At 36.0% G+C, this 26,240-nt stretch overlaps 1 long non-coding RNA gene and 1 pseudogene across 1 annotated transcript; both read right to left on the reverse strand.

Annotated features, from left to right (window-relative positions):
* Positions 1-5,234: 5,234 nt before the first annotated feature.
* LOC148930231 (uncharacterized) lies at positions 5,235-7,686 on the reverse strand. Its single transcript, XR_016137435.1, has 2 exons — positions 5,510-7,686; positions 5,235-5,426 (listed from the first exon to the last, which is right to left on the reverse strand). It is a non-coding gene; the product is annotated as an uncharacterized LOC148930231 (long non-coding RNA).
* A 5,925-nt stretch (positions 7,687-13,611) lies between these two features.
* On the reverse strand, positions 13,612-15,044 carry LOC125209316 (UPF0481 protein At3g47200-like; annotated as a pseudogene).
* Positions 15,045-26,240: the final 11,196 nt, after the last annotated feature.

Consider the following 26,240-nt stretch of genomic DNA (forward strand, 5'->3'; position numbering starts at 1 on the left):
AGAAAAGATTGAGAAGATTGAGAAGGCTTTAGAACTTGGCAAGATAGAGCATGGTATTTGAAGCTTTGGAAGATGAAGAGTTAACATTTATTAGATAGTATTAAATTTTATTTTGGTTGGCATTGATGTTGTGGCTTAAATATTTATATTTTGTTGTTTATGGATGTTAATCATATTAGGATTTTAGGGGTTTTTTTTTCGGTTTTTCGGTTTTTCCATATAATTTCGGTTTTTCGGTTTTTGGTTGAAATTACAAACAATTTCGGTTTTTCGGTTTAATTCGGTTTTTTAAGTTCGGTTTTCGGTTTTTTGGTTTTTCGGTTTGGTTCGGTTTTGATTTTCAAGGAAATTCGGTTTTTCGGATTCGGTTCGGTTTGGACAAAAAACCGAACCGAAACCCGAATGCACACCCCTACTACTGGCTAATCCTTTTAATAAACATGGACGCACAACAATGGTGAACGTCCAAGCCTGCGACGATGAAGCCCTCTACGACGTTGTTCGACGTGCCACCGATCAACGGCGGAGTTTGGGGAATGGTTAATCATTTTACTATTTTGGGAAGTTCCAAGTTAATTGAGTAAAATTTCTATGTTTGGTAAAAAGTAACCATCATTCTTACTTTATTCTCTCTTTATCTTTCTTACGTTATTCTCTCTTACTTTATTCACCATCCACTTAACACACTATTCTTAAACTCCGTGCCGAAAAGAAACGCGTTTATTAACAAGAAATGGAGGGAGTACTTAATTAGAGTAGTAGACGTATAGTAGAACACATAACTTTGATAAAGTAGTTTCCATAAAGTAGAAACAGGAGAGTGATTATGAGTTCATGCTTGGAATATTCGTGGAGCCTCTCTCTAGCCTTTTCCCGCTACTAATATTTATACTAATTTTTTTTAATAACAAATTCTTTTTTATAAATCATATGACTATTTCAATACTATAATAGGACTTCTAACATTTTAACTAGCCTAAACTTTATGCTGCAAAAGCACAAACTTGACCCACTATCAAACACGTATGTTATGAAGTTTGTTCCAAAATCATAAATTGTGGAGTAGGTAAATACATTCATGGAGTTCAAAATAATTTTTTTTTTGAACCTTATATCATCGGATTAGTTTCTGATTGGAATTTGAAATATTTGATAGTAGTACAATCGTCATTTAATTGCTACACATTTAAGAAGCTACCACCCTCCATAAATTGGGTCCAACACAATTAGATTGGATGAGGTAGTTCCTAATTAAATTTAAATTTAGTTTTCTTTTTTTCTCTAATACGATTTTAACATGGACAAATTTATCAACAAATTTTTTACCATCCACCTACGAGATAAGTTAGGTTTCGACACAAATGAAAATTCCGTCGGACAAAATAGGAGTACAATTTAATTGTTGTAATTTGAATGAAGCATAAAAAGTTATAAACATTGAATTTGCCCAAAATGATATCAAAGTATTAAATCTTTCATTTCCCATAACTTATTTATTCGTCGTAAATAAAATCAATCTATTTATTCATATAAATAAATTTAAATATTCAATTTTCTATGTACACTTTAAAATTTGTTTGTTTAATTTATTGTGATATTAACTGTATTAAAGATTGAATTTTAAAAAAATGAAATCTTTTACACCAATATGCACGTTATTATAAATATATTGGATCCGTTAGTTGTGTTTTTATCTTTGACATTAAGCCGCCAACTCACAACTCATGTGCTCGGCCTTTTGCAATTCTTAACATCAATTTACGCTAATCATTATTTACTTGACTTTCTAGGCAAATTGGCCAATTAGTATTTATTTAGGTTGACACCGTGAATCGTTTTGCTTATTGACAAATGGGTCGGACGTAGTAGATGTGTTATTTCGTGGAAAACAAAAATTGAATATTTTAAAATCTCAATCCGTTGAACAATTCATGAATAAAGTTAGGGAAGTAAAAGAGTAATAATATGTATGATAGCGCTTTAATTGGTGGTATGATCATTTTTATAAAATTTGAAAATAAAATACTCTCTCTATCCCTAAAAATTTGTCATTTGTATTTCATTTTCATCCGTCCCAAAAATTTATCACTTTTCACTTTTATCATTTTTAGTAGTGGAGTTCTCGTTCCACGAACCCATTTCCATTCACATTTTATTACTATAAAACTAATACAAATCTAATTGTGCATATACACACCCATAAATAAAACCAAGGGCGGATAATGAAAGCATAAGAACAGAGTGGCAAAAGAGGAACAGTCCGTTTCGGCCGGTGAACCACCTAAGAGCAAAGGGGATTGATTTCCGGGAGAGTTCAAATTGCTTGACGGACATCAAGTCGCCAAAGCTGAGCTCCACCTCCCTTCTTTCTACTTCACTAGCGACAACAAAGTATTCTTCTCCAATCTTATTGCGTTTAAGATGTCGCCAGAGGAAAATACTATGGCGTGACGACTTACTTTTCATTTCATGAAAACGTTGATCGACAAGCCTAAAGATGTAAAGGTGTTGCGGAAGAAAGGCATACTCTACAGCCGGTTGGCTAAGGATGATGAGGTGGTCGAGATGTTTAAAAGCATCGATACTTATGGATACTCGAACGATAAGCTTTTATATAACGTGAAGAAAAGTATTGAGGAGCACTGCAACAACGAAGCGAGGACAAGGATGGCGGACCTCATCAACACCAAGTTTCGTAGCCCATGGAGTGTTATAGCTCTTACCGCCGCCACTATTCTACTTGGCCTCACTTTTCTACAAACATATTACACAATGTTTCCAACCCGAACAAAAAACTTTCACGTGATTGTATTTGATTGCTTCTTCTTTATCAAGTAATTGTGTGTCGAGTCTAGGGTTTTAGACTCCTTCTGGGATTTCTTCTACCAAGGTTCTTTGCCTAGTCGTATTACGCAACCTAGGCTTATGTTGTGTCTTTAAATCGGTGTTGTAATTTTTATTTTACGATATGAGTTTATAAAAATAACTCCCTCTATCCGCCAATTGATGTCTCCCATTTTTACTGACTCGGATTTTAAGAAATTGTTTGCCTTTGTAAATAAAAAAGGTAGAAAAATTGGTTTGCAGTACTAGTGGATGCACTTGTGTCTGCATGAGGATTAAGAGAGGAATGTATAGTGTGTTAAAGATAGATTTGGTAATAAAAAGTACTCCTTCCATTCTATAGTAGATGTCACACTTTTTTTTTTAATTTGTTCCATAAAAGATGTCACATTTCCTCTTTTGGAAAAAGTTTTCTCTCACATCATTTATAAAATTATATTTTCTCTCACCACTTTAACACACAAAATAACATCTCCTAAAATCTCGTGTCATCTCCCAAGGCTGCCATCTTCTTTGGAACGGAGGGAGTAGATAAATATTGATGGGATATTTTTTCTTTTCAATTTCTTTTATTTTATTAGATTCATTTATATTTTATTTAAGACTCACATTCTACTAATATATTCACCCATTACCTTTTATTCAAGGATCAAAGAAGTATATTTAAATGACATTTTATTTTTATTAAAATGACAAGAATATAATTAAATACGTAAATTAATAAGGGGATGTAATCAAATGTAAACTCTAAATATTGTACAAACTCCAGACAATGATCTGAACCGTTAGACAATGTCAACACATGACAAAATTTATATCAACAGAAAATGTCAACACAATGTCAACGGTTGATGTTGTATTGAAAATGTGTTGACTTTTTCTATTGATGTAATTTAATCATCTATTGACATTTTCTAACGGTCCAAATCATAGTTTGGAGTTTGTAAAATATATAAGTTTGCATTTTATCACTAGGAGTGGGAATACGGGTATCCGTGGATATCCGACCCGAAAAAACCGGGTACCCAAGTCCGAAAATCATCTAAATGTCTATGCAAAATCTGACACGATATATTTTCGGGTACTTCAATACCCGCCTCGGGCATCCATATCCGACGTATCGGGTACCCAAATACCCGACTCTTTAAATGTGTTAATAACTAATAAAAAAAATTCAAATTTTATATATTAAATATAAATATATAAATATTTAAATTGACTAATATATCTTTAATGTTGCATTTATTTTGTAGTATTAAACTATAAAAAAAATTGGTCACTTTTATTTTAAAGTATATGATTATATTTATGGGGATTGGTTATACAATATGTAAGTAAAATAATAAAGTTACGCATTTAATTAAACTGTAGAAGCAACCAGTAAGATAATTCAAAAGTCAAAACAATTAACTAAAATATAAAAACCACATGAGTTGGTTATGCAATACATAAAACTTGAGAGTTTGGAGAAGCCGGACCTAGACTAAGAGAGATTGACTTATTTATATCAGAAAGTTAGTAAATAAATTAGCCCAGCTCTTGAAGTCCAAAATGACTAAACCTAATTTAAAAAATACTTTAAATAATAAATTGGATATTCAGGTAATATCCGATACCTATCCGGGTTACCCAATACCCAATTAATATTAAATTTCAATACCCAATCCCATACCCAATCCCATAAAATTGGATATTGGGTATCTAATATCCGGCAAATATCGAGTCGGATACGGGTAAACCCAATATCCAATATCCATATTCCCATCCCACCCCTATTTATCACTGCCCAATTAATAAGAATCTTGAATATAGAAAAAAGAATATCTTATCAAAACTAGGAACTTAATACTCTATATAAAGTCGCATTATTTTCCAAATTTTACGGATTGTATAGTTATTTTCAAGATTTTAGGAGATATTATGATTATGTACAACATTAAACCAACTAGTATCACACCTGTGCTATGCACAGAATAATATATTTTTAAAATATTAATTTTTAATTTTAAATTAATTAGAATCAATATTAACAATGGACAATATGAGTAATAATTTTAGGTATATGAGAATCAAAAATCTATACAAATCAACACTGAGCATAATAAATTTGAAACAGATCACATAATATAATGTGTCTCTACATTAAATCATGGATAGGAAGATGAAAATGTATCACAATAAAGAATTAAACACAAGGAAAAATTACTTATCATTTTAAAACTTCTTTATACACTACATTAACTTTAAAATTAAAATCAATCTCATAATTATAAACTAAAACCTTCAATTCTTTACAATTCGTCACTCTTCAACAGAATTTGTTAATTCCTTAAATCACTTCATATAGTTGCTATGGACTAAATAAATAATGCAAACGCCATGAGCTAGTATTTTACAGGAAATAATATATTATCCTTTCATTACCCTTTCTCACTGAATACTTGCTATGGACTTGATTCACAATAGCCAAACTGAAGTGGGCATATCTAGTCCATCCACAAGGTAAACTGGCAAAATCAGTAACACACAGATACATGGATAAGGCATCAACATTGTTCCCCTTGGGAAAAATTAAAATCCACCTACAAGAAGAAGGAAACACTTATGGTTAGCATTACATTCAGCAAAAAGTCAATTGCGTCAATTGTTAGGAAGGAATAGTTACCATTTGTAATCATCAACATCAAATATTCCAGAATCGATCCTCTGAGCAGTTATCTTAGAAAAATTCTCAATCTTCCAAGTAAATGTTTTTGTGCGGGGAACCTCAGTTGGCTGGTTTGCAAAGATTAAATAAAATGAAACAAAGGAGGCGACATATCAAAACAACATACTCGCATACACCCCAATCACTTGATCGCGAACAAAAGACCTAAACATAAAGTAGTTGAATATCACTGAAGCTCGTTCTTGCACCGAAAGAGAGGTAAATCCACACGTAAAAACACGCACGCGTACGTGTTCTTCCTGCCGATTCACACCATAAGTTACAAATGGATTTAAAGAGATAGAGTCACACATGATCTAGTAAAACCTCCCACTCACTCCACTTAATCACACATTTAATAGCCTTTAAATTATACTATATATTAATTTAATATAATTTTTTAAATTAAATAACAATTTTGTAAATTTCTCCAAAACGCCCCTTTTATATATTGTATAGATAACGCTAAACAAACTCTATATATATCATAGTTTCATTATGCTTTCTCATCAAACACATAGCCATGAACAACGATACCGAAATTTTCTTTCATCAGGCCGTGGAGTCTCTCTTGAGATTCAGAGCTATTTGCAAATCCTGGGGCCCCACGTCATCAATTTTCCATCTTTTCGAAAACGGCACATTCACAACAACACCACCAACAAAGAATCAAATGACCCCGCATATCTAGAGTTTTATATTTATGACGGTCGAATTGAATTGCTACACAAAAAGAAGTCATTAATATCTTATAAATCGAACCAGTATAAGCGCATCCAATTTGAGGATATGAACAATGAAGTTAGTTCATATGGGCCGGTCATGGGCCTAACCTGCATCTACGGCTCGCAACTTAGAAGGCCCATAGCCATATGCAACCCTTGTCTAGGCCAACTCAAGCTTCTCCACCGATTCCAATCTCTTACAATCACCGCCCAATTATCAAGCGCGAGGTTGAAATTGGTTTTCAAAGAAAGAACGTGACCCTCTTTTTTTTCCTCTTGTGGATTTTCTTGTTGTGGACAATGATGCATTCTTTTACATTTTTTATTGTCTCAAGTTATTAAGTCATTTTTCTTTTTAGTTAAAAATAAAATATATAGCCATGCATACTATATTCTTTTTTTACTTTATTCTTATATTTCTTACTTTGTTATCTTTTGTACTTTATTTTACTTTATTTAACTACATAAATATAATTTTCTTAAATTCCTTACCGAAAAGAAACGCTTCAAGTAAGTGTTACGAAGGGAGTAAGAACTTAGGTACAGTTCATATTATTATAAGTAATTAAGATATTCCCTCCGTCCCAAGATAATTAAGTAAAACACTTTTTTTGGTCATGGGATTTAAAGAATTGATTATAAATGGAGAGAGTAAAGTATGAAGGAAAGAAAAGTAGAGGAGTGAAAAGAAAATAAATTAAGATAGAAGATTTTTTTGCTAAAAATGTAAATGACTCATTTATAGTGGGAAATTCCACAAAGGAATACGACTCGCTTAACTTGGGACGGAAAGAGTATAAGTTATGAATAGTAAAATTGTTTTATCCATCAGTATCTATTAGCAGCATACACTTACAGTGGAGTTTTTTGGTCTACTCATGAAATGTGACAAAAATCATTAATTTTTTCATAAATCAAAACATGACTTATATCTTGTGCACTAAACATTAGTTCTGGATTTCAAATCCGTGGGCCCCTAATCCATTAATCCTAGCATGTTTTAATTCTGATCTTCCCCATCAAACAGTTGGATGTGAACACTGTTGAGAATATCGGGTAACTTTCTCTCAAATAGTGAAATGAACCGATTCAGTAATTTTAGAGTTAACCCAATGGGGTTTACCTCGATAAAATTACTTCCCCAAATAAATTCTCTGGAAAGACTGGTGGGGACACTGTCCTCTCTTAATTACCAGACTCCAAACAGAATTTATCAGTCGGTGTACAAAACACTACTACAAAACCCGCAAATAATATTGAATACAATATCACAATAGAAAAGCAAACCCAGAAATAAATGCGGAACAAAATAAATAATAAAGAAAGAACACACCCGAAACTTTGATAACGGAGTTCGGCTAAATTGCCTACGTCTCCGAGCACCCTCTGCAGAGCCCGATTATATTTAAATGGAAAAGAGAAATAAATATTGAGGATGTTTACAAATGGGGCAGGAGAGTTCCTTTTATAGGCAACTCTCCCCCAAAGCTTTTAACTCCCTCCGATGTGGGATAAAATTTTTGACAAAATAGTCCAAGTTTGTAGGCTAGGCAAACTTCAACAAATCTCCACCTTGGCAAAATTTTAAATTCCACCGAACACAAATCTTCTCCATCCAAACAAATGACTCGCGGTGCTTTCATATTGGGGCAGTAAAGTGCCAGCTCCAAATCGCAGAATATTAACCAAGTCCAAACAATGTTCAAACTTGGCTCTCGTCACCACCTTGGTCAACATATCTGCAGGATTCTCCAAAGTCGGAACCTTTTGAATGACAATTTCCTCTTCTTCGAGAATTTCCCGCACAAAATGATAGCGAACATCAATGTGCTTCGTCCTTGCATGAAAGACCTGATTCTTTGCTAAATGAATAGCACTCTGACATATTTCAAGTTGTTTCTGACCAACACCCAATTCTTTCAGCAACCCATGAAGCCAAATTGCCTCCTTCACAGCTTCAGTAATGGCCATGTACTCTGCCTCTGTCGTAGACAAAGCTACCGTTGACTGCAAAGTAGACTTCCAACGAACTGGCGCACTCGCTAAAGTGAACAAATAGCCAGTAGTATATCTTCGCTTATCCAAATCACCAGCATAGTCGGAATCACAATATCCGACTACAAAATGACCAAGTGATTTATCCTGCTCAAACAACAAACCAATATCTACATATCGTTGATATACCGCAGAATCCATTTCACAGCTTGCCACCCTTGCCTGGATCATGCATGTATCTGCTCACAATACCAACGGCCTGTGAAATGTCCGGTCTTGTACACACCATTGCATACATCAAGCTTCCAACTGCGTTAGCATAGGGAATTTTCGCCTTATATTCTCGCTCATCATCCGTATTTGGAGATAACTAAGAACTAAGTTTCAAATGAGGAGCAAGTGGGGTACTTACAGGTTTGGTATCATCATTTATACCAAAACGATGTAGTACTTTGGTCAAATACTGCTTCTGTGTCAGCCAAAGCTTGCCTCCCTCTCTATCCCTTGTAATCTCCATAACAAGAATCTTCTTGGCTTCCCCCAAATCCTTCATCTCGAACTCCTTACTCAACTGAGCCTTCAATCTGCCAATTTCAACTTGGCTCTTTGATGCTATCAGCATATCATCAACGTATAAGAGTAGGTAGATGTAGGACCCATCTTGAAGTTTGCACAAATACACACAGTGGTCGTATTTGCTTCTTGTGTACATTTGATCCTTCATAAATTTGTCAAACCGTTTGTACCACTGTCTTGAAGACTGTTTCAATCCGTACAACGATTTGTTCAACTTACAAACCCAGTTTTCTTTACCAGCAACCTTGAATCCCTCCGGTTGGGTCATATAGATTTCCTCCTTCAAATCACCGTGTAAGAACGCGGTCTTCACATCAAGTTGAGCTAGCTCCAAATTCAACTGCGCTACCAAAGCCAACAAAATTCTAATGGAGGAATGTTTAACAACAGGAGAAAATACCTCATTGTAATCAATTCCCTCCTTCTGGGCGTAGCCTTTAGCTATCAATCTTGTTTTATAGCGAACATCATCTTTGTGAGGAAATCCCTATTTCTTTGCAAAAACCCATTTACATCCAATTGCCTTCTTTCCTTCGGACAACGGCATCAGCTTCCACACCTTGTTCTTCTGAAGAGATTGCATCTCTTCTTCCAAAGCACCTTTCCAACCATCGCTTTCTGAACTTTCAATAGCTTTCGAAAAGATATATGGAACATCATCAACAACTGGAAGCGCATACACTACCATATCCGCAAAACGAGCAGGTCTCTTATTTTCTCGCGTCGTTCGCCTGACTGCAATTGGCTCTGATTGCTGCGAAGGTTCTTGGGGTGGAACCTCTTCATCATCTTACTCTTCTTCTTATTCTTCTTCTTCTTCTTCTTCTTCTTCTTCTTCTTCTTCTTCTTCCGTAGGAGAGTCATTTGTGGTGTTCGTAGTCGGGATCACAACTGCATCTTCGAACTCCACCTGCTTAGGTGTATACTCCACCTGTTGCGAAGTATCACTAATATTTGGATTTACCTTATTCAACATGGAAGATTCATCAAAAGTAACATCCCTACTTACAATCGTCTTCTTAGACTCCAAACATCATAACCGATATCCTTTAACACCAACACTGAAACCCATAAACAAAGCCTTCTTTGCACGTGGATCTAATTTTGATTCAGTGACATGATAATATGCACTAGAACCAAAAATATGCAAAGAATCATAATCAGTTGCAGGTTTACCAGACCATACCTCTAAAGGAGTCTTGCCATCAATGGCAGAACATGGCAAACGATTGACAATGTGTTGAGCGTATGTGAGGGCCTCAGCCCAAAATTTCCTGTCTAGCCCAGCATTAGACAACATACAACGAACTTTCTCCACTAGTGTTCGATTCATACGCTCTGACACTCCATTCTGTTGTGGTGTATTTCTCACTGTGAAGTGCCAAACTATGCCACACTCCTGGCATACATCTTGGAAAGGATCACTCTTGTATTCTCCACTGTTGTCAGATCGGAGAACCTTGATCTTTTTCCCCACCCGATTTTCAACTTGAGCTTTCCATTTTAGAAAAATCCCAAGGACTTCATCTTTGCTCTTCATAGTGTACACCCAAACTCTTCTGGAAAAATCATCAACAAAAGTGACAAAATAGTGTCTACCTCCAAGTGATGGAGTCTTGGCATGTCCTCACACATCTGAGTGCAGTGCCAAATTATGGATTGCAGTGCCAAATTTCACTCTTCGTTGTTTCCCCAGAACACAATGCTCGCAAAACTCTAATTTGCAAGACTTCGTACCTTTCAGCAATCCTTGCTTGACGAGAATTTGCAATGATCTCTCACCAGCATGTCCCAATCGCAAATGCCAAAACTTCGTCGCCTCTGCATCCTTCTTATTACTCGAAGTTGCAGTTGCTACTGTCCCAACAACTGTACTACCTAGGTAGTAATACAAATTGTTCTTCCTCACGCCTTTCAACATCACCAATGCTCCTGAAGTTGCTTTAAGAATTCCATCTCGCATAATCACAACTAGGCCTTTAGAATCTAAGGCCCCCAATGAGATGAGATTCTTCTTCAACTGGGGCACGTACCGCACATCCTTCAAAATTCTAGTGGATCCATCCTGATTTTGCAGCTTGATTGAGCCTATCCCGACTGTCTTACATGGACTGTCATTTCCCATATAAACAAGTCTGCCATTGAGTTCTTCGAAATCAAAGAACCACTCCCTGATGGGACACATATGATAGGTGCAACCTGAATCCAATATCCACTCGTCTGGATGCGATGTTGTAGGTGAAACCGTCAAAGAACAATCCGACTCCGCATCATTTTTGCATTCAGCAACATTTGCATCCTGCGAAGCCTTTTCTTTTTTCTTCAACTTTGGGCAGTCTTTCTTCCAATGTCCTTTCTCATAACAGAAAGCACACTCATCTTTGGTAGCTCGTCTTTTCGATTTGGACCTTCCTCTTCTCTCCTTTGATCGGCCTTGTTGACGACTCCTTGCCACTAATGCTTCATCTGTAACTGCTTTGCCTTTCATTTTATCTGCCTTTCACAATTCATGACTATACAAAGCAGAACATACAGTATCTAAAGACACATTCTCTTTACCATGGGCAATGTGGTCTCCAGATGTTCAAATTCATCAGGAAGAGACGGCAACAACATCAATGCCAGATCTTCATCCTCAAATTTCACATCTAAATTTAGCAGGTCTGCTACTAACTGATTAAACAAAGTAATGTGTTCATTCATAGTGGTACCTGACCGGTATTCAAATCGGAACAACCTTTTCTTCATAAGGAGCTTATTCTAACCACTCTTCTTCAGAAATTTGTCCTCCATTGTCTTCCACAATCTATGTGCAGAGGTCTCATTCTTGACAGCATACTTCTGCTCCCTAGACAGACACGACCGAATTGTTTCACAAGCTAACCGATTTATGGTACTCCAATCTTTATCATCTATATCTTCTGGTTTCTTTTCTTCAATGGCAATGTAAAGACCCTGCTGGAAAAGAGAGTCTAGAACCTCTCCCTGCCACATACCAAAATGGCCAGTCCCGTCAAATATCTCCACCGTCAATTTCATATTTGACAGTGGAAGCCTCGACCATGATGACGAAGAACTAGCCTTGACTTCTTGATCATTACCCGCCATTACAAACTCAAAATAAAGTATTCAATATTACAGACAAAGAGAACCAAGGACGAACCTTGGCTCTGATACCACTTGTTGAGAAAACCGGGTAATTTTCTCTCAAATAGTGAAATGAACCGATTCAGTAATTTTAGAGTTAACCCAATGGGGTGTACCTCGATAAAATTACTTCTCCAAATAAATTCTCTGGAAAGACTGGTGGGGACACTGTCATCTCTTAATTACCAGACTCCAAACAGAATTTATCAGTCGGTGTACAAAAACACTACTACAAAACCCGCAAATAATATTGAATACAATATCACAATAGAAAAGCAAACCCAGAAATAAATGCGAAATAAAATAAATAATAAAGAAAGAACACACCCAAAACTTTGATAACGGAGTTCGGCTAAATTGCCTACGTCTCCGAGCACCCTCTGCAGAGCCCGGTTATATTTAAATGGAAAAGAGAAATAAATATTGAGGATGTTTACGGGGCAGGAGAGTTCCTTTTATAGGCAACTCTCCCCCAAAGCTTTTAACTCCCTCCGACGTGGGATAAATTTTTTGACAAAATAGTCAAAGTTTGTAGGCTAGGCAAACTTCAACAAACACATTCTAAGAAAAGAATGCAAGTTGGATGTGAACAGATCCTAAGACAAAAATGCACACACAGGTTAAATCAATTTTTAAACTATCAGTTCGCCCGGTTCGTGGGTCCCTCACCCTGGACTGACCCGTTTGTTGACATCATTGGTCGATTAAGTTAATGAAAATTGGTTGAGTAGATTATTGAAAATAAAATTGTTCGCCGGTGGGGTCGGCCGACCCCGCACGATCCCACCTGGATCCGCCACTGTCCCATTCAAACCAAGTTGATTCCTCTTTGAAATTCATTTAAGACTGAAAATACTAGATGTTCAATCTCGAATCAAAATCAAAACTATAAATAGAAACGAACTAAGACACGTTCGCAAGTGAAACAAAACTACACCTATGCTTAAATATATTAAGGTAGGGTCTTTTTTTTTTCCGTATATATTGTCTTGTCGTATAACTATAGCCTAGAATATCTCTTTAAATCTTGAAAATAATGACAGTAAAATCTGGAAAATGATGCGACTTTATAATTATTAGTACTTGAGATTCAAATTGCTAACTTTGTTAACTCATCTATGTTGTGTATTAAAAATGTCAACACGGTGACATTAAAATGTCAACACATAATATCAACACATTATATTGAAGTTCAACAAAATTATGTGTTGACATTTTAATATCATCGTATCAACATTTTTAATACACTGCGTTGATGAGTTAGCAAGTTAGCAACTTAAGAAAGTTAGCAATTGATCACAACCCATTCCTTGTTTTGATAAGATACTTCTTTTTTCTAATATCAGATTCTTATTAGTTTAGGTATTTAGTTATTTCCTTGTAATTTTAATAAAAAGAAAAATGTCATTTGAATATACTTTCTGCATATCTATTAGTTAAAGACACGTTTTGACTTGGTACCAATTTAAAAAAAATATTTGCTTTATAATAAAAAAATGGGTGAAAATGTTGGTAGATTGTGAGTCATATTAATTGTGTCACATAATTAATTTGTCTGGTTTGATAATCTCTTTAGCTTTGGTTCCGGGGTTGTGATTTGGAGTTCAATCAAACAAAGGGAATAAACAGTATGTGCATTATAAGATGAAATACACAGAGCCAAACTTTGGCATTCAACAGCCCAAAAATTCAATACATAGAGCACAAAGTGGAATCAAGTGGTAGTGTTCAATTGCGTGGATTGATTGTGTAGAAAGTTTGCAAAAAAGTGAAGCATAGCAGAAGAGCGGCGCCGCCGAGAGCTATAACAGTCCATGGACTCCGAAAATTGGTTTTCATGAGGTCGGCCATCCACATCCTCACTTTGCTGTTGCAGTGCTCCTCAATCCTCATCTTCACGTCACGAAAAAGGCCTTGTCTTCGGTTTGAGCATCCATAAGTATCGATGCTTTTAAACATTTCAACCACTTCGTCATCGCTCACCAAAGAGCCGTACAGTATGCCTTTCTCCCGCAACACCTTTACATCATTCGCATTGTGGATCAGCGCTTTCATAAAGTTGAAGTAGGTCGTCACCGCGAAGTCCGTGCTGGTCTCGGGCGACATCTCGAAGGCAATAATATTGGAGAAGTAAACACTGGCTTTTTTGGTGAGGTAGAAGGAAGGAAGTTGGAGTTCAGCGTAGAAGGCGAAGGAGGAGAACTTGATGTCCGTCAAGCAATGAGAACTCCGCCCGAAACGGATGCCTTTTGCTTTAAGATCCGTCGCCGACCGAAACGGACTGTTCACCATTTGCCACACAGTTACTGAGCTTTCCTTCGCTACCCAATTTTCTTGGTTGCCAGCGAGGCTGAGGAGGGTTTGGCGTGAAGCTTCGAGTAGATGAAGAGGCTCTTCTCCCCTTCCGTTTTCCCATGGAAGTTGTGTGATCCTTTTGTATAACCCTCTTCTCTTCCGTTTGCTTGTGTCGGCCTCCTGTTATCCCCAAAAGCAATGAGGTTCATGTAGTTGCACAGCAATGAATGGGGATGAGGGTGTATTAAGGAGATGAGCCAAAATGGAATCTGATTCTCCAGCATCCTCATATCTCCATACATCAACAAATTCCTGAACATTCCCAGGCGTCGGCTAACTAGGGGGAAAAAATCACCTCCTTGCACGTAGCCTATGAGGAAGCAGGCGTCGCGAAGCATCATTTCAACCAACTCCTTGTCGGTGTAGCCATCTGCTCCGCCATAGAAATGGCGGATTTCGCTTATCCGCTCATGGATCTGCTTCAGAAGGGAGCTTTCTCGGTCTCCACAGAGTTTAACACGTAGCTCGTTCTTGAGTGGCTCCACTAGCTCTCGTTCTGGATGCTCGCGGTGGTGGTATGGGCCAAGGGGAACAACTTGTGGCTCATAAACGTGATTTCTCCCGCGCCGCATATGCTCTGGCACTCTGTGCAGCATGAGCCCCAGAGATTGGTTGCGATCACCCTCGGCACCGAGAGGTTCAATATCTATCTTCTGAATTTCCTCAACTATCTCTACAATGCCCTCCAAAGCCATACGTGATACGTGTGTGTCTATTTGCACAACTAGGTTTTATTAACATTATCATGGTGGTGGATTTCAACTAATCAATTTATTTTCAATAATCTACTCAGCCAATTGTCATTAACTTAATCGACCAATGATTTCAACAAGCGGGTCAGCCCGGGGCGAGGGACCCGCGAAACTAGGGCGAATTGATAGATTAAAAAATTGATTTAACATTCTTTTCTTTTTCTTAACGTGCAACTGTTTGCTACTAATAGATACCGATGGATAATGAAATTTTACTATTCATATTCTCTTCGTTCCACTTTAGGAGTCCCAATTGATCAATTTCGGGTGTCCTGCTTTCGGTCAACAAGCGGGTCAGTCAGGGGCAAGGGACCCACCAATGGCGGATCTAGGATTTTCACTATGGGATACGATAAATTTAATACTCCCCCGTCCATGAATACATGTCCCATACTTGACTGGTTTGGGTTTTAAGATATTGATTGACTTTGTAAAGAAAAGTGGACAAGAAAAGTTAGTGAAATGTGGGTACTAATTTTATATGTTAATTTTATAAGAAAATCTGAGTGGAATGATGGGTCCACCTACCATAAAAGTGAAATGAAACATTTATTGGCGGACGAACGAAAAAAGAAAAAATGGAACATTTAATGGCGGACGGAGAGAGTAATATCTATGTGCTTGGAACTCCACAATTAATCTTTTATCTTCTCTATGTCGTTACTTTTACGAATAATTTACATTATGAATAATTTATTTAAACTTTTGCGGAGTGTGTTATTTTTAATGACAAATCATCTATTGATTTAATCAATAAATTTCAATTATATTAATTATTATCTATAAAAATGGATTACTTAATGTTACTACTATTTTGACTTTCGTTGTTAAAATGAAAGTTCTTAGATTTATACATTACGAATAATTTATTTAAACTTTTGCGGAGTGTATTATTTTTAATGACAAATCATCTATTGATTTAATCAATAAATTTCAGTTATACTAAAAAAATAGAAGATAATTAAAATACTACTACTACTTTATAAAATAATTAAGAAATTTTAAATATAAAGTAAATGTATTCAAAAAATAATGTTATAAGATGGAAGAAACGCCCTTCCACATAATTGAACTCAGGTCTTGACTATAATATTAGAATGTTCAACCGTTTGGTCAACTTGTTCACATTAAAACTACAATATTAGAGTGTTCAACCGTTCGATCAACTTGTTCACATTAAAACTATGGGATTATATGCAGTCTTATTTAATTACTTATAATAATATGAACTGTACCTAAGATATTACTCCCTCTATCCTAATAAATATGCAACACTTGGTTTCCGGCATGAGATTTTATGCAGTGTTGTTTTGTGAATTAAGGAAGAGAAAGTAAGTAAGAGAGAAGAAAAAATAGAGATAGAATTGTTTCTATTTTAGAAAACATTTCATTTTTATTGGGACAACCCGAAAAGGAAAACATTTTAGGACAGAGGGAGTATTTCCTTTCATTATGGAATTTAAGAAAATTATTTATATAAAATTAAATAAAAATAAATAAATTAGAAGAGATAATAAAATAAGAGAAAGAATTGAGAGTAAAGTAAAAAACAAATAAAATATGTATAATTAGATATTTTATTTTTAAATAAAGGATACATCATTATTAAAAGTTAAAGAGGAAGAAATAGATTTTTCTAAGAAGCTCCAGGGCTAACTTTTGAGTATAAAATAATGCACGTCTACCTAAACCTGCAAGTTGTAGAGTGTCCACAAACCTCAATCCACAATTTCCGACAAACTTCATGGTTGATTATGACTACGCATATAATTTGACTCTCATTTTTCGTCCGTCACTAAAATTTGTCACCTTTCACTTTTATCATTTTTGGTAATGGACCTCATATTCCACTAACTCATTCTCATTCACATTTTATTATAAAACTAATACTTCCTCCGTCCCGGCTAAGATGACACATTCCTTAGCCGGCACGAGATTTTAGGAGTTATTGGTTAAAGTGTTTAATTGGAGAGAGAAAATGTGGGTGTAAGTATTAAAATAGAGAGAGAAAGAAAGATGAATATTTTAATAGGAGTGAGAAAAAATTGTTGGGTGTATTAATTGGAGAGAGAAAGTTTCCAAAATACGAAATGTGTCATCTTAGTTGGAACAAACTAAAAAGGAAAACGTGTCATCTTAAGCGGGACGGATGGAGTATATAAAATTAGGACTCACGTGCCACTAACTTTTTCAACCTACTTTTTTTTACATTTTTTAAAACCCGTGTCTGGTTAAATGGTGACAAATTATGGGGGACGGATGGAGTACTTCCTTCCTAGTACTCACTCTCTCCCATAAAAAATATCACATTCTTCTTTTTAATTTGTCCCATAAAAGATCTCATATTTTCATTTTTGGAAAAAGTTCTCTTTCACGTGAATTTAAAAATTATATTTTCTCTTTCTCGTGTCATCCCACAAATGTGACATTTTTTATGGGACGGAGGAAGTACTAAAGTAAATGATCCCTTCTTTAGATTCTTTGGTCGGTTCTAAATTTTATGTAATTTCATTTATGCGTTGAATGAAAAGAGTAACATTAAAGAGATAAACATATTTTTATTTTAAATAATAAATCATCTTAATTGAGCTAAATCAAAAAGAAAAATAGATCTCTGTTTAATAGAACGGAGAGAGTAATTAATTACTCCATCCATATTCCAGCTAAAAAGCTCCAATTTCTAACCACGTCCTTAATATAATCGATCCATTTGAATCGGTCAATTCAATCAAATGGAGTACTTCATCAGAAAAACTAATGCTTCACATATATGCTACTACTCCTGCAATATTTTAGTTCATCCACGGTGAGGCGCTTTATAGCTTGCTTTATATTCCGCGACATTAGCATTTTATCCTTCGCTCCATTCATCTGCAGTGGAGTGTTCTATAACCCGCCCTATAATTTTAACTAATATTTTGTAATTATTTTTATGAAAAATGTCAATTATTAGCAAAAAATAAATTTAAAAACATCACAAATTAAAGACAAACCTTATATTTACTTAATTATAAAAAAAGTTGCAATGATAGAAAGATAGAAAGAGTAGAAATTGAGATGATGAAGAGAGTTGAGTAAAAGGTGTGAAATGAAGTAAAAATATAGTGACATATATAGAAGAAATTAAAAAACAAATGAAAATGTGTTGCATCGTCCGGACCTATCCTCCGGACCCCGCAATGGGGCGAAAGATAGGCTGGAGGGTGCAAAAATGGTTCATCGTCTACAGAGGATACATAGGGTGCGGAGGATGGGGGGGACCATCCTCTGCCCACATACAGTGACGGAGGATAGGGCGGAGGATGCGTATCTTCCGCCCCATTGTGGATACTCTCAATCAAGTTTTCATCGCACAATTTTGTATTCAATATTTTTGTTTTGGGGTATACTTTATTTGTGATACTACTATTTTTTGGTTTATTTATTATAATCGTCTTTTATAAAAATATTTATGTGCTTTTTTATATATACTCCTTTCTAGTACTACTTCGTCTCATTGAAGATGACTCACTTTCCTTTTAAGTTTGTCCTAATTAAGATGACTCACTACTAAAAATGGAAACACATTTCTTTCTACTTTAGTCTCTCTCTCTCTTACTTTACTCTCTCCACTTCACACACAAAATAAAGTTACATATATTCCCGTGCCGCCCAAGGAGGGGGTTTTCTTCCGTGGAACGGAGGGAGTATTATATAAGTAGGGGAGTGATCAATTGTTAACTCACTCTCTAGTTGCGAACTATAACTAATTTAAGACCATAGGATTTTAGAAATCTAGTGGTCTAAAATTTGCCACGTGTAATTTTTGTTTTTATTAATTAAATCGAAAAAGATAAAAAAAATTACCAAATTAGGATTTTGGATGAAAATGTCAATATAGTGTTTTAAAAATATCAACACAATGCTTTGAGAATGTCAACACATTGCTTATGTTAACACATTGCTTTAAGAATGACATTCTATATGTATTATATTTACATATTTTATATACTATGTTGACATTTGTTATTGTACGGAAAAATTGAAAATTTTCGATTCTTTTTTCAAAATTTGAAATCGAAACATATGCAAGTGAGATCTCGTTAGAATCCTTATGAACTTATCTTTAATTTGATATATTTTCTGCAAAAAAATAATTTAAATCGAAAAAGTTAAATGGTTTTAAAGTTATGTGATATTTTTCAAAAGTTAATTACAACTGATTTGTTGTAAATTGACATTAATACCCATATACGTTTTTTGTTGATCGTATTGACATTGTGGGGCTGATGATCTAGGCCCTTGATTTGAATATCTAAGGGTTATTATTTAATTGTAGTTAGCAATTAAGTATTGAGTTAGCAATATGAGTGATCAATTGTTAACTCATCATTTAATTGATAACTACGACTAATTTAAGACCATAGGATTTTAGAAAACTTATGGTCTACAATTTGCCACGTGTAATTTTCATTTTTTATTAATTAAATCAAAAAAGAAAAAAAAAACCCACCAAATTAGGGTTTTGGATAAAATGTCAATATAGTGTTTCGAAAATATCAACACAATGCTTTGAGAATGTCAACACATTGCTTTAAAATGACATTCTATATGTATTATATTTACATATTTTATATACTATATTGAAATTTGTTGCTGTACGAAAAAATTGAAAATTTTCGATTTTTTTTTTCAAATTTTGACATCGGAACATATGCAAGTGAGATTTCGTTAGAATCCTTATGAAATTATCTTTAATTTGATATATGCTGTGCAAAAAATAATTTAAATCGAAAAAGTTATATGCGTTTTAAAGTTATGTGATATTTTTCAAAAGTTAGTTACAACTGATTTGTTGTAAATTGACATTAATACCCTTATACGTTTTTTTGTTGATCGTATTGACATTCCGGGGCTGATGATCTAGGCCCTTGATTTGAATATCTAAGCACTATTATTTAATTGTAGTTAGCAATATGAGTGATCAATTGTTAACTCATCATTTAATTACAAACTATAACTAATTTAAGACCATAAGATTTTAAAAAATTTGTGGTCTACAATTTTCCACGTGTAATTTTCATTTTTATTAATTAAATCGAAAAAGATAAAAAAAACCACCAAATTAAGTTTCTGGATAAAAATGTCAACAGTATTTCAAAAATATCAATACAATGCTTTGAGAATGTCAACTCAATGCTTTGAGAATGTTAACACATTGCTTATATTGACATTCTACTTGTATATTGACATATTTTATATACTATGTTGACATCTGTGTTGTACGACAAAAATTAAAAATTTTCGATATATTTTCAAATTTTGACGTCAGAACATATGCAAGTGAGATCTCGTTATAATCCTTATGATTATCTTTAATTTGATATATATTGTGCGAAAAAATAATTTAAATCAAGAAAGTTATATGCGTTTTAAAGTTATGAGATTGACAAACTCATGTTTTCATCGATTTAATTGGTCTGTTGAGGTGCTTAATGTCGAGTTTATTGCTTGAATTGTTTATTTCCAGCCAATTATTCCATTACTTGGAGTTTTATGGTTTGTTGAGTGTTTCAGGCAAAATAGGCGGAAAGAAGGTGAAAATCCAGTTTCGAAGGTTGATAGGGCAGCGGAGCCTCTAAAAGCACCACCCGGCCAGTGGATTTATAGCTCAAAAACTCCACCCGGCCGGGTAGGACCTTGCGTCAGAGAGTTGCCAAAAACAGTCACCCGGCCGGGTGTATTTCCTTTGCAGAAATTACACCCGGCCGGGTCCGTAAACGCAGCAAGCGTTTCTGCTGTTACGATTTTTAAAAAGAAACAAAAAGAAGAGGGGATCTAGGTTTTTCGGATTCAGCATTCCACCGCCTCCAACACACTCTACACTTCCCCAAGAACACTTTGAAGAGAGATTTGAAGATTGAAGACTACAAATCGAGAGATTGGAGTCTCTGATCCATAGAATCGTTCCACAGGAGTATTTTTTTTTTGCTTTCTTTGATGTATTTGATTGAATCCATTGTTTTGATTTTCATGAAGAACATGAGTAGCTAATTTTATTGTGGAGTTTTGGTGAAGACTACAATGGATGTTTGTGATTAATTCAAGGACTTCTTTGATTGGTTAGCTCTTGTGATTCTTTTGTTCATTCTTGTGCCTTTTCAATTCAATTGCTTACCTACCAATTGAGTTTGTTTACCTTTATAGTTGTAATCGAGAGATACCTATCTAGGTTTGATAAAAGAGTGAGCATCACTTTGATAATCTACACTCGAGAGAGGGGAACCTTAGTGAGGGCTTGGGTCTTTTGTTCTATGGAGTTAATCTGAACATATTAGAAGGAGACTTCAATATTAAGGGTTAATCAACGGGGTGAGTACACTCGCGAGGGGGCTCAACCTAGACTAGTGACTTTCCTAGTAATCCTAGAGACATAAAATGGGTAATCGAAGTTGTTGAATCAATTGCACGACAATTCCACTGTAGTTGGATCCAAAACTCTACTCTCCTCTTTGTGGTATCTTTTCACTTGTGTTTATTTCCTCTTGTTACTTTTAATTTCTTTTCATTGTTATATGCTTATAGTAGTGTTAGAACAAAACCTTTTCTCTTGGATTTTCTAGATAGTAATTGAAATTTGTTCGTGGTACTTGAGTTGATACAATCTTGTCTCTGTGGGATACGATACTCTTGCTTGCTAATTGCTACACTACCCCCGTACACTTGTGGGTATTATTTGTGTTAAAATAAGTTGAGTCAAGTTTTTGGCGCCGTTGACGGGGACAATTTTGTGTCAATATAGCTTAATATCATGATAATAATTGTCACACCCCAATCAACCCTTTTGTCGTATATTCTTATAATTATATAAATATGAATTATTTTTTTCTTTGCAAATAACCTACATGTAAAATTAGTAAAACAACAATATACGATAAACTTAGAAATCAACATTTATCTTTTACATATTTCAAAACATTATGAACCTTATTGAGACTCTCTCATCACTCTATATGTTATACATTGATCTACATACAAAATGGCGAGGAAGAGAAGGTTGCTATAATGCGCCAGCCGCCAGCCCTGATAACACGTGGAGTTTCTAAAACTCATATCAACCAACATAACACCGATATCTTTGCCTGAAAAATATTAGTAGTTTATATGAGCCACAACTCAGTGTATACAAATTTTACCTTTAATTTCACGTCACATAAATGTCAAGCATATTCTTTAACTATAATGTATATATTTAACTAGAAACAACAAATATCATAAACAATTTCACAAGCCTGGTATCTGCCCGGGATTTCCATTGTATACGACCTGCAGGTCCCTTTTAATTATTTGACCTTTCCACGAAGGTCCCTCTTTGATTTGACCTTTCCACGAAGGCCCCTCTTTGATTTAACCTTTCCACGAAGGTCCCTCTTTGCATATTTTCTTTGACCCGTAGGTCCATTATCATTGTATATGACCCGTAGGTCTTGTGCCATTGTATATGACCAGTAGGTCCATTGCCATTGTATATCAGATTCAGAGCAACACAGTCACATATACTCTTTAATCCCATGATTCGAATGATTCCAATGTCATACATCAAACATATCCATTGCACCAATTACATATTCATATATTCCATCAATAACTTCAATACTATAGATAAATATATCCCTTGCACAAATCACATACCCACATCATATTAAAACATCAATATTAAATACTACATAACCATTTTAGGCTCATATAATATAATTTAAATATTCACTCCAATTTAACACATAGCAAACAATCATATAAAATATGTAAAATTAAAAGTGTGATTTATACACACCTGATTATGATAGATGAACAAACCAATCACCTGATTATGTCTCCTGAGCTACAGCCACGATCCTTCGAATAGTTTCCTTCTCATCAATGTTTATTTTTCGTTTCTGACTCGAATCCTCCATAATCTAAGAACTATGACATATAGTTTTATATATATAACCAAATACACCACTTGCCGACTTAATTAGGAACATAGGTGAAAAGGAACATTTTAATCTATGACTAAGCTATTTTGATTTTTATTCTCATCACACGTGCACTAACCAAAGACTTTTACCATTCATTTACTAACACCTAGAATATATAGATAGACTTTCTAATTAAATATTGTAATAGATACAATATATATTAAACAAAGATTTACACTTCGTGTAATTTTATTTCCAAAACTTTCATTTCCTACACATAACTATTTTCTTATTTGCCTAGTATAACAATCATGAATATATATAAGTTCTTATATAGAGAGCACATATAAATAATTATATAACGTAAAACATATTTTGTGCTATCAATTCTAGTAAGATACAAATATATAGGATAATGTATATTTTGAATTTGGGATGTTACAATAATAGAGATTAATAATCTAGATTTTATTTGCTTTATTTTTATTTATATTTTTGAGTTCTCTAATCTTTGTGTTCCCTTGGGCAGGTTGTATGCACACGCGTTCTAAAGGCCCACCTTTAGAGCCAATCGATCTTGAGATCGAAGCATCCAACAGGAAGAGGAACGCACAGAGGAGGTTAAACCAAAGGATTCGGGTATCTTCACCCGGTCATAGACATCTACCTTCTCCTATCCAGAGAACTCTGTCACCCAGTCCATCTCCACTTCCATCTCCCGTACAGTACGAGCCGCGGTCTCCAATCCTAATGGCGGACGAGGAGAACAACAATTTTGAAAACAACAATGAGAACAACGAGGAGAACAACAATGTGGAGCATCCCGATCCCGTTGTCCATCAACTTCTTCAGCAAATGGCCAATATGCAAAGGCGTTTAGATGCACAGAATGTGAGACCAGCACCCGTGCAGAATTTGTTTGCATACAGACGAGTGGCTAACCCTCCGATCAACAATGGGGGAATTGCAGCCAACAGCTTTGAATTGAAGCCGGGGTTGATAAACAGGGCAGAAGCACATGCATTTGGTGGAACAGGTTCGGAAGATGCCAACAAGCATTTGACCAAGTTCATTCAGATCAGCACCACAGTGAAGGCTAACGGGGTCTCAGATGATCATATTCGCCTCAGACTATTTCCCTTATCTTTGAAGGACGGTGCCAGAGATTGGTATGATAATATGGACCCCAACTCGGTCGCAACCTGGGATGCAATGGTTGAGCTTTTCTTGGAGAAATACTACCCACCCAGCGAGGTACTAAAGCGACAAGCAGAAGTCATCTCCTATGCAATGCAGCCTCAGGAGAACATTCAAGAGGCATGGAAGAGATTTAAATATCTGATGAAGAGATGCCCCAACCACGGGTTAAGCCCAGGGCAACAAATCATAACTTTCTACAGAGGAGCAACTCCAGAGGCAGTGCGCGAGTTGAATATGAGCGCAGGGGGATCACTCCTTAGGTTGGGAGAAGATGAGTCTCTAGAGGTAATTGAAAGGGTAGCTTCCAACGATGAGGGATGGAAGAATGAGAGAAGCAAGACCTACAGAGTAGCATCCACATCGGACATTGACAGGATGGACATGATGTCCAAGCAGTTGGACTTCTTGACGGGCAAGCTAGGTTTCATGGGAACAGAGCCAACTGGACTCGAAAGTGAAGATGTGAATTATGTGCATCAAGGCGGCAACAACAGGAATTGCAACAACTACCGCCAGAATCAGGGGGTGGTAACTTCAACAACTTTGGGAACATGGGTCATCCCAACTTGTCCTATGGGAATCCCAACAATGCCCTGCATCCACCTCCGGGGTTCCAAGTGTCAAATGGCGAGATTAAGGAGCCAAAGAAGGTTAAGCTCAACGATGTCTTAATGGCATTTATGAAACAAACAGGGGATATAATGGCCGACTCTGACAAGAGGCTGAAAAAGTAGAGACAGAGGTGCAAGACTTGAGTACCCACATGAAGAGTATGGACAGTCAAATGAGTCAGATAGCTCAATCTGTGTGCAAATTGCATATTCCCGGCCAATTCCCAGGGCAACCAACTGTGAACCCCAAAGATTGCAAGGCAATCCACCTTAGGAGTGGAAAAAGTTATGATGGCCCTTTTATGCCCGAGAATGCAGTTGAAACAGAGAAGGAAGCAGACGTTGAGCCAGAGGTAGAATCAGAAACAGAGAAGGAAGAGCCTAAGCTACCACCGGTAGTTCATGCTGAGGTTCCTTCCCCACCTAAGCCTGCAGCAGTCAGAATACCTTTTCCTCAGATTGTGCAGAAGAAGAAAAAGGAGGAACAGTTTGCACGATTCTTGGACATTTTCAGGAAAGTGCAGATTAACATACCACTTGTGGAGGCTCTACAGCAGATGCCCAGCTATGCCAAGTTACTTAAGGATGTGGTCTCTCAAAAGAAGAAGTGGGGGCAGTATGAAACTGTCAACTTAACAGAGAGCTGCAGCGCGATTATACAGAGGAAGCTCCAAGCCAAGATGAAAGATCCGGGGAGCTTTACTATTGCTTGCACGGTGGGAGATTGTCATGTGAGGAATGCTTTGTGTGATCTTGGGGCAAGCATCAACCTCATGCCTCTCTCTTTCTTTGAGAAGCTGAACATTGGTACCTTGAAGCCCACCACCATTACTCTGCAGATGGCAGACAGGTCGGTATCATATCCTACGGGGATAGTGGAGGACATCCTAGTGAGGGTGAATGACTTCATCTTTCCAGTGGATTTCGTTGTGTTGGAAATGGAAGAAGACCAGGCTGTACCCCTTATCTTGGGGAGACCTTTCCTAGCTACAGGGAAGGCCATGATTGATGTGCAGAAGGGAGAGCTGACCCTTCGTCTCAACGATGAGAGTGTGACTTTCTCTATTTATGAAGCCTTGAAGAGGCACGATGCAGATATAGGAGGGAGCCGTCATTGCAATGTGGTGACCGTGATCGATGAGTGTGTCAGAGAAGTAGCCCATGCCAACTCTTCACAGGATCAACTTGAGAGATGCCTCTTTCACTCATTTTATTCTTCACACTCTTTTGATATGTTGGATTTTAATTCTGATTTGTTGGAATTTGTAGGTGCTCTAGATTCAGCAAAAGAGATTCCTAGACCACGCTGTCAGCAGTTCTTACCTCTTAGGGACGAGGAGGAGGATGCCAAGGAGGAGAAAGACAAGAAGTTGGAGTTAAAGTCGTTG

This window comes from Salvia hispanica, chromosome 3 (assembly GCF_029641045.1).
Source record: "Salvia hispanica isolate PSC_SH4W2 chromosome 3, Shi_PSC_v1, whole genome shotgun sequence".
Classification (NCBI taxonomy): domain Eukaryota; kingdom Viridiplantae; phylum Streptophyta; class Magnoliopsida; order Lamiales; family Lamiaceae; genus Salvia; species Salvia hispanica.